General features: G+C 41.7%; 1 long non-coding RNA gene across 2 annotated transcripts in view; it reads right to left on the bottom strand.

Annotated features, from left to right (window-relative positions):
* LOC131894299 (uncharacterized) overlaps positions 1-18,754 on the bottom strand; it is a 79,195-nt gene that overhangs the window by 56,682 nt on the left and 3,759 nt on the right. For both annotated transcript variants that reach the window (XR_009374876.1, XR_009374875.1), the window contains exon 2: positions 11,442-11,593. This is a non-coding gene — a long non-coding RNA (uncharacterized LOC131894299). The remainder of the gene's footprint in view (positions 1-11,441; positions 11,594-18,754) is intronic.

Below are 18,754 nucleotides of genomic sequence, written 5' to 3'. Positions count from 1 at the left end.
GGGGTCAGACTACCTGGTGAGACCCTAAAGCTGCTATGCAATGACCACTGGACCCCTAAACTTGTAAGGGATTACATATGTGACCTTAAAGAAAATATATTTAAACTTCAGCTGGCTGACAGAAAAAGGAGGAAGACGGGGAGAGCAGCAGGAAATGAATCAGTTTTGCCTTATATAAACATTGCTACTGCAGAGGGGGCTAGGTAACCCTCAGGGGACACAGGAAGGTAGGGTCCTCACACACAGGACTTCTGGTAAAAGTCCTGGCTTACCTCTTTCTTGCAATATGACCTTCATAATTAATAGCACTGTGGTAACATCTTTGACCCTTAGGGGTTTTTTTTTTTGTTTTTTGTTTTTTTTTTTTTAATCTGCCAAAAGAAGTTGGGAGAGATCATCTCTATCTTGTATGGCATTGTTTCAGCCAAGCAGCTGTACTGTTAGTTGATAAGAAAGTGTTTCAAAGAAGTCCCATCTGTTTTTAATTAGATTCCATTTTGGATCTTTAGAACTGCTCCGCTGACACGTATTAGGAGATACTGAAAAAAGGCATACTGAAGCCATATGGTAACATACGAAGGACAGATCCACTTAAATAGAATTGAACTAATGGCTTGTAGAAACTCAAAGTTTGAAATACTGAACAAGAAGTTAAAGGTTACTGGGAACTAGAAAAGGAAGAGTATTTTCACTGGCAATTAGTTGTGAGAGGAAACATCACTGCATGAAACAGACATTCCAAGCATGTGACCAGAAATAAAAAGGAAAATATGAAAATAGACACCAAGAGTGAAAAAAAAAAAAAAAGAAATGGTTTGGCTTCAGCCATGGGGTACAGAGAAGGAAGAAGAGTAGAAAACCTAGAGCATGTGACAAGTCCCACTAATGCTTGGGTCCTTGTTTCTCAGGACAGTGTTTGTTTGTTCAGATCAAAACTGAGCAGAAAGCACAGATTTCTCATACGTTAGTGGTGGACTTTCAATGAACCGTGCTGACACGTCACCCAAAGTACATGCTCTACACTCAGGCTTATTGTTCCTTTTGTACAGCCTTCTGGTTTGTACACAAAAATCCAGAAATGTCTAATGGCACGTCTTCATCATTTCAACATCCTCCAGAACAGTTCCACAAACCTCAAAGTCCTCTCCCCCTGACCCTACTGTCTTCACAGTTTGGCCTTGTCCTTAATGTTGTAGAGTTGGGACCATTTGGGGCACGGTACCTTTGCAGATCAGCTTCTTCCACTTATTTGTATGTACTCAAGGTCTTTCTACCTTTCCACAGCTCAATAGTTCATTTCCTTTTGTGATGAGACAGGCTCTATTGTCTATTTATTTCGGGTGATTTATCCAATCACCTACTGAAAGACATCTTGCTTGCTTCTGAGTTTTAGCAATTGTAAATACGAATTTATGTGCACGTTTTGGTGAGGGCGTAAAATTTCAATTGATTTCAGAATGATTAAACACCAAGAAGTCTCATTGCTGGTTCATATGACACAGGTTATATTTAGTTTTGTAAGGTAAAAAGGTAGCTTTCCCATTAGCCATTCCACCATCAATGAATAAGAGAGTTACATCCTTGTTAGTGTTTGGTGTTGACAGGGTTTAGGGTTTGGGCCATTCTAATACATGTGCAAAGGCTTTAATTTTCAGCTTTCTAATAAAATATGATGTTGAACATTTTTATATGTTTGCCTGTCATATATATATATATATATATATATATATATATATATATATATATACATATACATATATATATTCCTTGGCAAGGTGTTTGTTCAGATATTTTCTGTTTCATTAATTTCCTAGAATTTATTTTTGCTTTTTCATTTAAAGTTTCTGAGGATCTCACATGAGTACTGTATTTAACTCTGCACTAAGTTCATTTAGTGTTGTTAGCATGTGTATGTGTTTAAGACTGACCATCTGAGACTGGATAATCAATCGTGGTGCTCGTCCCTGGAGAAAACTGAATCTCCCTCTCTCAGTAACAGATTGTCTGGAGCTCTTCATCTAGGCATAGGGACCTTAGTCTATGTTTCATGTCAACTACTGTAGTTGTTATGCAGATCTTGTTTAGGCAACCTTATTTTTTATATTTTGATATTTCATGGGTTCCGCTTCCCTGTCATGTCTAGAAGATCTTATCTAGCAGCAGATGTCCTGATCTTATAATCTTCCCACCTCTTTTCTAGAACATTCCCTGAGCCTTAGATGTAGGAGTTGTACATATCAACTGGGGCTGGACAACCCACAACTGTTTATTCTCTGCATCTTGCCATCGTAGCTTTCTGTAATAGCTTCTGTTTGCTGAAAAAATAAGTTTCTTAGATGAGAGTTGAGAGCTATACTTAAATAAATATTTAGAGTGTAATTAGAAATTATCTTAGGGGGCTGGACAGATGGCTCAGAGGTTAAAATCACTGGCTGCTCTTCCAGAGGTCCTGAGTTCAGTTCCCAGCAACCACATGGCAGCTCACAACCACCTATAATGAGATCTGGTGCCTGCTTCTGGTGTGCTGGCATACATGCAGACAGAACACTGTATATTATAATAAATAAATAAAATCTTTAAAAATCTAAAAAAAAAATTTAAAAAGAAATTATCTTAGTTTAGAAATGGCAGCAGTAGTTTCTTCTCTAGTGTCCATGACCTCTACAGCCACAGGTAGTTGGCTAGGTTTACAGCACCAGGCATGAACTACTTCAAATTAAGTGGCTCTTAAGTCCAATTAATTAGCTGTTGGTTACACTACAGGATGAAAGTGCCACTATTGCATCATTTGAGGATATCCTACCAGGCCAATCATTGTTGTAGCTCATAGGCTTTACTAATGAGTAGGATCACTGATTGGTTTCCCCCCAACCCCTTGGAGGCTTGCATAACACTTTCCAATACTATGAGAGCTTCCAGGTCAGTTCCAGCTTGATTAACAGAGAAACATCAGAATTAAATGACATTCATCAAAAGGACCTAACAAATATCTACAGAATATTCCATCCAAACAGAAAGTATATACATTCCACTCAGAAGCTTGTGGACATTTCTCTAAAATAGACCACATACTGCATTCAAAACAAATCTTAACAAATTCAGAAAAACTGAAATTACTTTGTGTATCCTATCTGGTAACAATGGAATAGAGGTTAAAATCAACGACAAAAGAATCTCTGGTAATTACATAGACTCATGGTGATTAAACAACACATTACTGAATGGTGAGTGGGTCAAAGAAAAAAATCAAGAGAAAAAATTTTAATCCCAGAATGAAATGAAAATAAAAACATGACACACACAAAAACATATTGAAAGCAATCCTAAGAGGGGAACTGTAGCTCTAATTGCCTACATTTTAAAAAATCAGAAAGAGTACAAATAAATGACTTATGATGAAACTCAAGAAAAACAAGAACAAACCAAACCCAAATCTAGTAGTTGAGAAGAAATAATGAAAATCAGAACATAAATTGATGAAATAGAAACTAAGAAAACACTGTGTCTTAGTTAGGGTTCCATTGTTGTGAAGAGACACCATGACCACCGCAACTCTTATAAAGGAAAACATTTAATTGGGGCTGGCTTACAGTTCAGAGGTTTAGTCCATTGTCATCATGGCAGGAAGCATTACAGCATGCCAGCAGACATGGTGCTGGAGAGGAGCTGAGAGTTCTACATCAGATTGGCAGGCAGCAGGAAGAGAGTGAGACACTGTGCCTGGCTTGAGCATCTGAGACCTCAAAGCTCACATCCTATGTCCCATTTCCTCCAGCAAAGCCACACCTAATCCAACAGGGCCATGTCTCCTAATAGTGTCACTCCCTCTGAGCCTATGGTGTTCATTTTCCATTCAAATCACCACAAAATAAAAAGAACCAATAGACATAGGAGCTAGTTCTTTGAAAAGGCAAACAAGATTGGCATAACCTAACCCAATTCACCAAAAGAAAGAGAAAACTCCAACTAACAGGATCAAAGATAAACAAGGGAACACTACAACATACACCGAAGACATTCAGGCCATTATGAGGAATCACTTAAAAAAAAAAAACCTATACTCTAGGAGAAAGAATATCATCAAAATATACTGTGTATAAAAAAATTAATTAAAACCCCCACAACAGCCGGGTAGTGGTGGCACATGCCTTAATCCCAGCACTTAGGAGGCAGAGCCAGGCAGATCTCTGTGAGTTCAAGGCCAGCCTGGTCTACAGAGCGAGATACACAGAGAAACCCTGTCTCAAAAAACAAACAAACAAACAAACAAACAAACAAAAAACCCACAATATTCCATTAAGTTAGAGGACCTAAAAGAAATGAATGAATTCTAGATTCATTGGAACCACCAAAGTTAAACCAAGAAGAGACAACTTAAACAGACCCACAACAAATAAGAAGATTGAAACAGAAATGAAATGCCTTCTGACTTAAAGAAAAGCCTAGGTCCAGAGGTATTCACAGCAGAATCCCACCAGATGTTCAAAGAAGAACTACAGCCAATACTTAATTATTCAAAAAACAGAAACAGAAGGAGCACTCCAAAACTTTTTATATGAAACTCTAACACCCAAACTAGGTAAAGATATATTAGAAACAAAATCTACTGATCAATGTCCCTGATGAACATAGATGGAAAAAAAACTCAATAAAATACTTGCAGACTGAATATGGGCATACATCAAAAAGGTCATCCACCACAATCAATCTGGCTTTATTCTGAAGATTCCTCAGTGGTCCAACACACATACATCAATAAACATAATCAATTGTTTAAGTGAACTTAAAAGACAGAAACCACATTATCATCTCGATAGATGCAGAAAAGGCCTTTAACAAAATCCAACATGCCTTCATGATAAAAGTTCTAGAGAGAACAGAACTGGAGAGAACATATCTCAACATAATAAAGGCTATACACGAATCCACAGCCAACATCATTATCCTAAGTGGAGAAAATTTAACAAAATCCAATAAAATCAAAAGGAAGACATGACTGTCCATTCCCCCCCCCCCCACTCCTTTTCAGTAGTTCTTGAAGCCCTAGCCTAAGTAGTAAACCCAAGAAGGATATTAAAGGGATACAAATAGGAAAAGAAGTCACATTATCCCTTTTTGCAATGATCTGATATTATACATCAGAGATCCCAAAAATTCCATCAGAAAACTTCTAAAAATTATCAGCACTTTCAGCAAAGTATCAGGTTATTAAATCCATTTTCTTATTGTTTTAAGAGATCTTTATATGTTTTAGATAACATCTTTATTGGATGTATCTTTGGCAAACCTTCTCTCTTGGTCTGCAGTTTTCTTATTTTCTTGCTCATGCTTTTAAAATACACAGTCTCTGGTTAGAATAAATAAGGCTGATCTTAAAGCAGATAAAAATCAGAAAGCTATCCCTTTAAGGGAATGATGGGCAAGTAAGGGAAGGGAAAATGGTGCATTGTACAGTCAGCCTATGTTGTCATGTTCTGATTCACTCACTCACAATGCAGATAAATGCACATAGAGATTATCTCAGGGGGGTGACTGAAAACGTCAGCACCACTTGCCATGGCTTGCTATCTAATCTTCTTTCTGCCCTCTTTACAGTTCATCTGAAACATCACCAAATTTGAATGGCACCTCTTCCGGGAAGCCATCCCTTTGTGCACTCCACTTTCTACGGATCCTGATGTCTGAGCCCTAGCCTTAGCTTACACGGAGGCATATATTCTGAAGAGCAGCCAGCCTTGGTTCTTACTGTATCCTGAAGACTCGCACAGCATCTGGCATGTGATCAACTCTCACCAAACTTAGCTGCATGAATATGTAAAGCAGGTACTGGGAGGTGATACAGAGCCCATTATATTACATTGCTAGGGCAACCCTATGAGAGTACCACCACAAATTGAACAGCTGAAACCACAGAAGCTCTGGTGTCATGGTCCTGGAGGCTATGTCTAAATTCAAAGTGTCAGCAGGGCCATGTCCCCTCTGAAGGATCTAGAAAGGGCCTCTTTCCCACCAGTTATATTGAATAAGGACCCACTGAAATTACTTTTTTTTTTTTGAGACAGAGTCTTACTGTGTAGCCCTGGTTGGTCTGGAACTCACAGAAAACCACTGCCTCTGCCTCCTGAGTGCTAGGATTGTAGATGTGCATCATTATGCCCACCCTGACCATACTTTAACTGGGTAACCTCTGTAAAGACCCTAACACAGAACTCAGGAAAGCACTGTAATTTTGCTTTGTTTGTTTCATTTTGTTTTGTTTTGTTTTGTTTTTCGAGACGGGGTTTGGAACTCACTCTGTAGACCAGGCTGGCCTTGAATTTAGATATCTGACTGCCTCTGCCTCCTGACTGCTGGGATTAAAGGCCTGTGCCACCACTACCTGGCTTACAATTTTTTTATGCAAAGGAGAAAAATCACTTCCGGACCAAAGACGCTGCTTGAAGCAAGATCTAGAATGTTCCCAGACTTAAAGTTCCATGTCCTCCTCTAAGCTTTCCATCTCACTGAATGAAACTGATCCGGGAAACATCCACCTCCCATGAGCTCTCAGGAGGACTCTGCAGGGCCTCAGTTGTCACAGTTTTCATGTGGTTTAAAGAGTGACTCAACCCTTGTCCTGGAACTGTCCTGGCATTGGGCAAGGCAAGCATGTTGGCAAGAGAAAGAAGGCTAGCTGTAACATCGTATCCACACTCAGAAAGCAGAGAGAGAAAGGAAGAGGGGCTAGCTCCCGGCGACTCCTTTCCTCCAGCAAGGCTCTTCCTCCTAAAATTTCCACAACCCTTCCAACAGCACCACCAGCTGAGGGCCACTGTTCAAATATGTGATCCTATGAGGGATAGCTCACATTTCAAATGCCACCACGGTGAAAGCACAACACTTGGATCTAAGTTGTATTGTGCATGTGGGGGGAGAGGGTATTCAAACATGATTTCTCTGCATAGCCCTGGCTGTCTTGAAACCCACTCTGTAGACCAGGCTGGACTCAAATGCAGAGATCCACCTGCCTCTGCTTCCCAAGTGCTGGGATTAAAGGTGTGCACCACTGCACCCAGCTTCTGTGTTTATTCTAGGTTTATGTGATGGTTACAGTTCTGAACATCACAGGGTTTAGAATTGCCTAGGAAGAGCGGGAAACATGTGGTTAAGGCCCCAGAGACAGACCTGGCTCCGATGGCAAGGGAATGAAGACAAAGACAAACACGGATAGATACATGGACAGAAAACTGGGATCAAGTGGACTGGTCTCTGTGCTAGAGAAAGCACATCACCCAGGGATCTCGGTGTGTTTATTATATACAGTTGAACATAGGGCAGAGTTACTTATTTTTATTTTATGTGCATTGGTGTTTTGCCTGCATTTATGTCTGTATGAGGGTGTCAAATCACTTGGAACTGGATTATAGACAGTTGTTAGCTGCCATGTAGGTGCTGGGAATTGAAGCTGGGTCCTCTGGAAGAGCAGCCAGTGTTCTTAACCACTGAGCCATCTCTCTAGCCCCTCAACATCCCTTTCAAGGAGGATGACCCAAAAACTTCCCACTAGGCCTGCATCCTAAATGGTCTACAACCTCCCAATAGTGCCAAGCTGGGGACTAAGTCTTTACCACATGAGGCTTTGTGAGTATTACAAATCCAAACAGTAGCACCAACATGGGTCCAGGTGTGAGGTAATGAGTGCCAAACATGGACAGTAGCAGTAAAAAGTAAAGAACAGAGTTCCAGGGGTGTTTGGGAAGTAGACAGAAAAAGATGCTATGACTAATTGACCATGATTACCTAGTGGCAGTGTGTAGGGAGTCTTTTTCTGTCCCACCAGCCAACTCCCAAATAACAACACAGAGACTTCTTATTAATTATGAAACCTTGGCTGATAGCTTAGGCTTGTTTCTAACTAGCTCTTATAACTTAAATTAACCCATTTCTATTAATCAATGTGCTGCCACATAGCTCATGGCTCATCTCCTACATGTCATGCTTGTTAGCATTTAGACATTGCCTGGCAGTAAGCAGGCAGTACCTTGGCCCACTCAGGGTCCTGATATCATCCTAAGTAGCCCATTTGTGCATGTGCTAGCCCACTTTAAGAGGTGGGCTCTGCCCACCTTTCTCTCTCTCTCTCTCTCTCTCTCTCTCTCTCTCTCTCTCTTCCTACGAGGCTGTGTCTACACCTCCTCTCCTCTCTTCCCCCTTTCCTGTCTCTTCCTCTCTACTCTTCTTCCTCTTCCTCTTCTCTCCTCAGCTCCCCTCTCCCCTGCCAATAAAACTCTCTATATGAGCGCTGTCTGCATGGTATGTCCCTCTCTCATCTGCCATGGAGCACCTTGGCTCCAACTCGCCAAGGTCTCTCTCCTTTACAAAAATGCTTCTTCCACATCTTCTCACAACTCCATCTTCTTCCCAGTGTTCGTTTTCTCTGCCCCAAAAATCCTGCCTAGCTATTGGCCATTTAGCTTTTTTTTTAAACCAGTCACAGTGACTCATCTTCACACAGTGTAAAGGAATATTCCACAACAGTAGTGTAACTTGTTTGAGGCCTCTCAGAGGTACTGTGTGCCTTCAGCTGTCTCTGAAACCCTAGGAAACTAGCTGGTGTTGTCCTCTAGACCAAACTCTTCCTTTCCACACATCTCCACGGGAAGAAAATGAATCCACCTCCTAATGAACTCTTGCAGGCCCTCCAGGCAAAGCAGCAGGATCAGCCCGGGCTGCTTCATAAATGTAAACATGCCCTGAGTGAGAGATGTATGCATTTCATCAACGGTGACTTACTCGTGAAAAATAAGTGTGATCAAAGCAGAGCTAACGGTGGAGATGGGGTGTTTTTACAGCTAAACAATGATTTTTCTTTAACTTCCAATACTCAGTGACCCCAACTAGCAGCAAGTTAAATGATGGGAGTAGAAACTCATTTTCATCAAAGTGCACTAGATGCCAAGTAGACTAATGTTCAAATATTGTACAGAGTTGAATTCGTGTGCTATACAAGTACAGCACACATGTGCAATGTGGCCTCACATCTGCCTCTGTGGTTTGGTGTGTGTTAAGAGATAGGAATCTCTAAGCACTCTCCCACTAGTCACCTCAGATATGATAGATCTCCCATCTTAACCCCAGAATAAAAGTAAAGGACCTTTACTGGGGGCATCATTCAATCTGCTCTTCATGCTCACCATACAAAAAACACAAGGTTGCAACAAAGGCAGCTCTTTCATGGGCAAAGTGTTCAGTATGACCATTAGGACATCTGCAGAGTCTGTTTCCTAAAACTGGGGCACACGTTGTTCTGGATGGTGGGATCTAAGGGGAAGGAACAGACGCTTTCCACTCATATATGCTAAGAACGTTATCTGAAAATGCAGGAAGGCAGGCAGGCTGCTAAAATAGATGCTGACTTGAAATTACCAACGAATGCATCAAAACAAAAAGGCAGTGATTTTTGGGAGTCTTGCCTACTGTGCACCCTAAAAATACCACAAATAAAAACCCGAAAATGGATCTGCTCGGCCCACGTGCTTCTGCTGTGCTTCTCTGGAAGGAAACAAACAGATGCAATGCTAAATGAAGCAGAAGGTGGCTTGGGATAGCAGCCCAAGCCTGGACAGGGACGGCAGTTTAAAGCTTCCTTGGTATAAGGACGTCTTTCAGTTCGATTTAAACTGTCATGAAAAATATGGGAGGAAGGGATTGAACATTAACAAAACAAAATGTGGGGGAGAGAGGGGAGCTGGAGAGAAGGAAAAAACTGCAGAGAGGGAAGCTGGAAGCAAGGCTGGAAATAATGCACAGGAGGACAGTGGGACTTGAGGCTGTGAGGTAGAAAAGCTAGCTTTGCTCTGATATGGGAACATTTAGTTTCAAATAAAGCGACTGAAAGAATTCTACGGTAATGTTCTGTGCAGGTGATGCTCTCATTGGGGCAACTAGTTCTAAACACCAAACAGTTCTGAAAGTCATAGGAAAAGACTGTAGCTTTGGGATTATAAAAACTCATCCATTTGCCTTGAAGGAGAGATGATATAGATGGGTTAATACAATATCTACAACCATTGCCCTCCTCTGCTACAGAGCCTTCATCCTGCCATCTCCCTCATCCGAGAGACCCAGATTCAACCCACACCAGGACCGCTCATCATGCCCTGTGCACAGCATCTCTCCCTATGTTAGACCTCCTGTTCCTCCCAAGTTGATAGACTTGTCATGATGTCTCAACTACCCTCCTAGTCACACGAGCTTGTCCATCACATATGTGCTCCTGTTTTGCCAATCCTTTCAGCACCGGCTCTCAGGATTACTCAAAAAGGAATTCGTTCTTCATTTTCAAGATGTTTCTTGGGAATATTAGAGACAAAACAATATAAGAGAAATGATGTAGAGTTCAAAGAAACTAAACACATGCAAACTGTCAAATTCCAAGAGGAATAGAAGAATTTATTTTCAACAATATAGACTAATATCTTAGCTTCACCTCTTGAACTATTAGAGAATTAGATGCAACTTTGGATCTTGCATAGGTAGATGAGTTTGAGAACACATTGGAGTCATGTTATAATCTTTGCTTGGCTGGAGTTACTAGACTAAGGTCAAGAGGTAGGTACCACAGGAGACAGTGTATATAATTTATTTAGCCTCGTTCCTAACATTAATAGTCAATGAAGAGTGGGTGCTAATGGTTGAGTATATCTCCAATAGTAATGAAAACAATGAATATTGTTCCAGTTTGGGTCTTGAATACCCATTTGTTAAAGGCCTCATCTTTAGCGTAGCATTATTGAGATGTAGTGGAAGCTTTATGAGGTGAAGCCTGGGGGGTGGGTCTTTAGGTCTTGGGGTTGTAGGCTCAAACAATGTAGGGGAGACATTATATTCATCCCCTTCCCGTTGATGGTTTCTTGCCCATGAAGTGAACGATTTTGCTCTGCAAATACTTTCATTCAATGCCACACTGGAGGTCTAAAAGCAATGACGTCAAAGACCATAACCTCCCCCCTTTCTGCTTTTTTCTCATGCAAGTCTATGTGTATACATAACGTATGTGTGCACAATAGGTCATATGTGTATGTGTGAATGCAGGTGCACATATGCCATGGCATAACTGTAGAGGGCAGAAGACACTTTGGGGAGTGGATTCTCACCTTCCACTTGGTTTCTGAGACAGGGCCTCTATTTGTTTGCTGCTCCTGCACCACGTATGCCACACTAGCTGGCCCGTGAACTTCCCAGTGATTCTCCTGTCCAGCTCCCATCTCTATTTGGGAGTGCGAGGATTACAGATATTACCACACATCTGGCTTTTCACATGGGTTCTGGAAATCTGAACTTGGGTTGTCAGACTTGCATGGTAAGTGCTTTTACCCACTGAGCCATCTCTCCAGCCCCCTAAGTGAATGTTTCAAATATTTATTATGTGTCAAATCTGTCACCCAGCAGCACAGACTTACTGGACTGAATGGTGTTCCAAAAACTCCACGTAAGTCAAGAACGTCAGGCCTTCATTTGGAGACAGAATCTTTGCAGATATGATCAAGTTAAGTCAGGATTTCTGTGGGTCCTAAATCAAAGGTTTCCTGTTCTTCTCCAGGAAGAGAGGGATCTGAAGACACAAAGGAGACACAGGCGAGAAATGTGAAGACAGAGGCAGAAATAAGAATTGGACTGCCACAAACCAAGAAATCTCAAGGGTAGCTGTGTCAAGATAGATTGCTCCTTGCTCTAAATTACTCCACATTATATACAGCAATGTTCTTGTCTGTTTTCCAAACTGTACCTTGCCCTGAGAGACTCCATTTTATAAGCAGTTTTTTATTCCATTTTGAGTGCAGGATTTTTACACCTGTTGGGTACACAAACAGCATCACCTGTCTGGCTCCACCCACGAGGCACAGACTGAGAGAGAACTTACTCCTAAAAGTGAAAAGGATTTTCTACCTTTAAAATGCCTATAGATTTAGCAAAGTAAAATGAGATCATCTTAGTCAGTGTTCTACTGCTGTGAAGGGACACCATGACCAGGAAAACTCTTATAAAAGAAAGCATTTGAGGGCCTGCTTACAGTTTCAGAGGCTCAGTCCATTATCATAGCAGGGAGCATGGCAGCAGGCAGGCATGGTGCTAGAAAAAGAGCTGAGAGCTACATCCTGATCTGCAAGCAGGGAGAGAGAACCGGGTCTAGTGTGGGCTTTTGAAACCTCAAGGCCCTCCCCCAGTGACACATGTCCTCCCTCCAACAAGGCCACACCTCCTAATCTTTTCAAATAGCGCTGCTCCCTGATGACTAAGCATTCAAATATATGAACCCATGGGGGCCATTCTCATTCAAAGCACCACAGGGACCATATGAGCACATAGACACATTAAAATATCAGGAAAACAAAGGCTAAGAATGTATTAAATACATCAAACTAAGAAAAGGATGAAAACACTTGAACCACTTGAACCTCTTAAATAGATGGACACCTAACTCTATGATTGCAATGACCTCCATTGACCTGTCATGACTGGGGGAGGGGGGGTCTAACTACAAGCAGAGAACTCCCAACTGTTCTACACAGGCTTCTGTTCAGCTACAATCCCACTGCTGACATGGCCTACTTCAATTGCTGTCTGTTTGTCCATTTAGACACAAATGGTCAAGTCAGGACTACTGTGGGTCCATTTGTCTATCTGTCCATTTGTCCATCTGGACCCAGTCCTACTCTTGGCCTCCATGGCCCTCACAATCCCTCACTTTGCTTCTATAACTCGACTAGATCTTGAGGCTCAACTCATATTGGTGACCCAGCAGTTTGACCCTGCCACAGCATCTCCATCAGATCCCCAGTGGGGTTCCTTTTTTTTTTTTTTTTTTTTTAAGATTTGCAGGCCAGAAGAGGGCACCAGATCTCATTACAGATGGTTGTCAGCCACCATGTGGTTGCTGGGAATTGAACTCAGGACCTCTGGAAGAGCAGTCAGTGCTCTTAACCTCTGAGCCATCTCTCCAGCCCCCCTCCCCCCCCCCCCCGTTTAATTTATTATATATAGTGTTCTTTCTGCATGTATGCCCCCATGCCAGAAGAGGGCACCATATCTCATTGTAGATGGTTGTGAGTTTCCATGTGGTTGCTGGGAATTGAACTCTGGACCTCTGGAAGAGCAGCCAGTGCTCTTAACCTCTGAGCCATCTCTCCAGCCCCAGTGGGGTTCTTTATCTAGTCCTGCCTCCCACACACACACAGATGCTCTTTGAAACTCTGTAAAGCTTCTTTTGAACTCCTTAGATTATGCTTCAGCCTTTCTAATCCTCTTATAGGATATTCAGTAACCTACATATACATACACATGAAGAGACATATTTACTGTGTGGTGTATAACATGTGATTTGAGAGTTAGTAGTTAAGATTGGAATAAAACAACCCATGTTTCTGAGGATTTGTAGGCAGTTGACAGTAACTGGGGAGAAGGGCTCATGAATCACAAACATTGTCCTAGTTAGGGTTACTAGTGCTATGATGAAACACCATGACCAAAGCAACTTGGGGAGTGAAGGGTTTAATTTCAGCTTACACTTCCAGGTAAGAGTCCATCACTGAGGAAAATCAGGGCAGGAACTTGAAGGCAGGATCTGATGAAGAGACCATGGAGGGGTGCTGCTTACTGGCTTGCTCAACATGGTTTGCTCACCCTGCTTTCTTATAGAACCCAGGACCACTAGGCCAGGAATAGCACCACACACAATGGGCTTGTCCCTCCCCCACCAATCACTAATTAAGAAAATGCCCTCATCTGGATCATATCGAGGCATTTTCTCAACTGAGAGTCTCTCCTTTCACATAACTCTAGCTTGCATTAAGTTGACATAAAACTAGCCAGCACAGACATACACAACACATATCTCCCAAGAATCTATAGACAGTTAATAGTTGCTAGAAGAGGAAGACAGATTTCTTCAGTGGTACGGCCACTGGTAAGGTACACATGACCCTGTGAATAACCTCTACCCATGTTCCTACAAGCAACCCTAATGAAACTCACTGGATCAAACAAGGGGGCACAAGGGAGGTAGGTCAGTACACAAAGCCCCGCTGCACAAGCAAGAGGACCTGGTCGAAGCCCTGGCATCCATATAAAAACTAGACGTGGTGGCACACTTCTGCAACCCAACACTGGTAGGAGGAGGGGGCAGAGACCCACAGAATCCTGGAGGCAACTGTCCAGGCAATCTAGCACTGAGCTCCAAGTTCAAAAAGGGACCCTGAAAAATAAATAAATAAAAATAAACGAGGTGGCAAATGACAGGATAAGACACCCAGTGCTGACTTCTGGCCTCTTTACACAGGCACATCACACACACACACACACACACACACACACACACATACACACACACACACACACACACACAAGACATGAAAGTAGATGGGAGACTAGTCAGGAAGAGGTTCAGTGGCATGGGAGAGGGTATGTGGGTAATGGGGAGTGAACATGATTAAAATATAAAATTTATGAAAATGTCATAATATACACAAAAAAAATTTTTTAAAGAAAACTTGTGTTTGCATCAGCCAGCTATCAAGGCACATCAGAACCACAGAGAAAGCACTATGCCATAAACGCAGATGAACACATGTGTGTCTTTTCACAATGTCAAAACTTGAAACAATAGATTCACAACATGCAGTGGTTTGATTGGCAACAATTTGTCAGATAAGCCTGCCTACCTTGGAAGTTGACCAAGACAAATATAAGTTCTTTCATTTTAATATTACTGGTAATAGTAACTCTCTCATCACACAGTATTTAGTACACAGTAAATATTATTATGTATGTGGTCATAGAATGAATATAAGTTGATAAGGCTACAGTTTTAGAAGCAGGTTGATAGAAACAGAAAACAGTCTCTCAGGGCAAGGCACAGGCTGAAAAACTACAGTTTGACATAATATAGAGTAAGGTAGGTGATGGCTATTCTTGGTTGTCAACTCTTGACTACGTCTGGAATTAAGTAAAACCCAAGCAACTGGGTATATCTGTGAGGAATTTTTTTTTATTTTCTTGGTTTTTTTGAGATGGGGTTTCTCTGTGTAGTTTTGGTGCCTGTCCTGGATTTCGCTCTGTAGACCAGGCTGGCCTTGAACTCACAGAGATCCACCTGGCTCTCTCTGCCTCCTGAGTGCTGGGATTAAAGGCCCGGCTGAGGGATTTTTCTTAATTAAATCATTTGAAGTGGGAAGACCCACCTTTAATCCAGACCTTTTGAGGTAGCAAGATTCACCTTAAATCTCTATCTATCTATCTATCTATCTATCTATCTGGGATTTATTAGAGTGGTTTACAGGCTGTAATCTATCTATCTATCTATCTATCTATCTATCTATCTATCTGGGATTTATTAGAGTGGTTTACAGGCTGTAATCCAGCTAGTTCAACAATGGCTTCCTACCAATGGAAAGTCCAAGAATCCAGTTCAGTCTATAAGATATAGATATGTAGACACAGATAGATATTCATTAGAACCAATAGAATGAATATGTTAAAACTGATAAAATGAATACACATACACACATACACCATGGTATAGAATATATATGTGTACATATACATAAATATACATACATATACACATATATATGTATATGTATGTGTGTATATGCATACATACCACGGGTATAGAACTATCCATTGGAGCCTAGTAGGCTCATCAATGAATACCCAACTGAAGACAATGACTCCTCCTCCTGAGCATCCATCAATAACCAATAGTTCCCCTCAGGGGAGGGGAGGGCCCCATGAACCTGGCTGCTGGCAGGTCTAGTCTTATGCAAGCCCAGCGCACACAAGGACAGCTGATGTGAGCCCATTATTTCCATGGCCATGTCCTACCCAGAAGATAGCCTTGTGCAACCCTTCTCCCTGTCACCCAGCTCTTACATTCTTTCTTCCCACTCATCCACATTGTTCCCCGAGCCTTATGGGAGTGGTATGAATGTTCCATTTATGGCTGAGCACTCAAAAGTCCCTTATTCTCAGCATCCTGAACAGCCTGAGTCTCTGAGTTTACTGCCATTCACTGCAAAGAGAAGCTCCTCTGATCAAGACTGAGAGTGGCATTTGGCTGTAGGGATAAACAAACATTTAGAAGGCAGTTTGAAGGCAAGATAGCAAAACAACAGAAAATGAATCCAGGTGCTTAAGGAAAGGCTATAGGAGGAACTTCTGTGCAGAATGGGAAACAGATAACATCTTCAATCTCCATTCCCTAGAAACCTATTGCTTCTATACCGATATCCCTCTCTGTGTCTACTATGTGCGTTTTAAGGGCTGAGGATGTAGCTCAGCTATTTGAATGCTTGTTTAGTAAACACAAAGCCCTGGGTTCAGTTCCCAGCACCACATAAACCTGGCACAGTAGCCTACACCTGTAATCCCAGCACTTGGGAGTAAAGGCAGGAAGATCAAAAGTCCAAGGTCATCCTTAGCTACATAATGAGTTGAGGCCAGCCTCTGGGATACAGGGGACCCTGTCTCATAAGAAATAGAGCTTATTCAATACTTGTGGGTAAGATGGCACATTAGAAGCCACAACACAGAAGCTCAGGGACAGAGAAAAATTATAGTCAAGATAATACACAATAAGTTCTTCTCCTGAGAGACAAAGGAGATGGGAGAGCTGAGCATTGGAGCCCAGCTGTGACCCCTCTCCAATACAAACCACATAACCAAACGAAGCTGCCACCGTACTAGACTAGAGAGCTTCAATCCATTCTTGTGGTAGGCAGAATATGTCCTCCTCAAGACATACACAAACTATTTTCTCAAGTCTATACACAGTCTAAGGAAGGAAAAGGACAGTCCACAGTCTAGGGGGAAAATGTTTGCAAATCATGTCTTATTCAAAATATACAAATTCCCAAATTCAATAACAGAAAAACAAATGCTATGGTTTTGAGAAATTTATATGTAAAGATTTTGTACTCAAGATATTGAAAAGTGCTATGGGCCCCTGTGGGAGGTTCATGGGTCACAGGAGATGTGCCCTCAAAGTGGATTGTAGAACCTCACCCATCCTCTTCATTTGCTTTCCAGGTTAAGATATATCCCTTAACATGCCATCTAGGACAGAGGGCTAAACCAATGGAGCCACTCAATCTTGGACTTGACCTTCTAGAATCATGACTAAAATAAATACCTCTTTACTGCATAAGCCTGCGCCACGTATTTCTGTACACTGAGAGAACACTGACTACTATCCAAACACACACCAAACAACGGAACAGTCACAACAGTCCCATCACCACAGAAGGAGTATGACAGGTAAATAAGTACATGTCACAATGTTCAAAATCATTATGCATGGAAAAATGAAAATCAAAAACACAATTTTTGGCAAAGATGTTGAGCAACTGGAAATCTCAGACATGACTGGTAGGAATGTAAAATTGGAAAACAGCTGAGTAGTTTCACAAAAAGTGAAACCTATATTCACCACAACCTAGCCATCTACTCATGAACATTCACCAAAGAGAAATATGTATGTTTGTAGGTCATGAAACTAGAAGGGAGATCTTAAGGGAGGTGGGAAATAAGCCAAAGCAATACATGTAATGGGAGGCCGAGAAGAGGCTAACTGCAGAAACAGAGGAAACCAGCTAGAGAGGAGAGGAGCACACAGGAGGAGAGTGGGGGAGGGGAACAACAAGACCAAAGCATGATGACAAGCATGCATGAAATGCCATGATAGAACAAATCTATTAATATGTATACTCACCAAACATTAATAAACATTCCTCCACTCTTCAGAGGGAGGAACTGGAGAGACAGTTCAGAGCTAATAAGTGCACACTGCTTGTCTTAATTAAGATTACTGTTGCTGTGTTGAAACACGATGACCAAAGAGCAAGTTGGGGAGGAAAGGGTTTATTTGGCTTACCCTTCCATGTTGTAATCAATCATTGAAGGAAGTCAGGACAGGAACTCAAACAGGGCAGGAAGCTGGAGACAGGAGCTGATGCAGAGGCCATGGAGGGGTGCTGCTTATTACTGGCTTGCTCCTCATGGCTTGCTCAGCCTGATTCCTTATAAAAGCCATGCCCACTGGCCCAGGATAGCACCACTCACAATGGGCTAGACCCTCCCCCATCAATCATTAAGTAAGAAAATGCCCTACAGCAGGGTCTTACGGAGGCAGTCTCTCAGTTGAGATTCCCTCCTTTCAGAGAACTCTACCTTGTGTCATTAACATAAAATTAGCCCAGAGACTGATCTTGCAGAGCATCCAATTTCAGTTCCCAGTACCCACATCAAGTGACTAACTGCCACTTGTAAGTCCAGATGCAGAAGGATTACACACCTCTAGCCATAATCATACATACTGATACACATAATTTAAAATAATAAAACTAAATCTTAAAACAAACACATCCAGCAGAGCATGATATGTGCCTGTAATCTTAACACTTGAAAGGCAGAGATGGAGGCTGGAGGCTAGCCTGGGCTACATGAGACCCTGCCTCAATAAAGTAAAATAAAACATACATTCATACTGTAGCTTTTAAGCATTTGATAGGTGTGCTATAACCCATATAACCACAGAGGTTAGGTGTCAAGTAAGGGACTAGAGGAGAGGGAAGATCCCTCAAGGAAGAGAAAATAGAATATATTGTAATAAGTCTTTCTCTGTCCCACCAGCCAGCTCCCAAATAACAACACAGCATTGTATTATTAATTATAAAAGCTTGGCCTTAGCTTAGGCTTGTTTTGAACTAGCTCTTATAAC

Source organism: Peromyscus eremicus, chromosome 17 (genome assembly GCF_949786415.1).
Source record: "Peromyscus eremicus chromosome 17, PerEre_H2_v1, whole genome shotgun sequence".
In the NCBI taxonomy this organism is placed as follows: Eukaryota; Metazoa; Chordata; class Mammalia; order Rodentia; family Cricetidae; genus Peromyscus; species Peromyscus eremicus.
The sequence above is the reverse complement of the archived record's forward strand: the minus strand, read 5'-3'. Positions and strand labels throughout refer to the sequence as shown.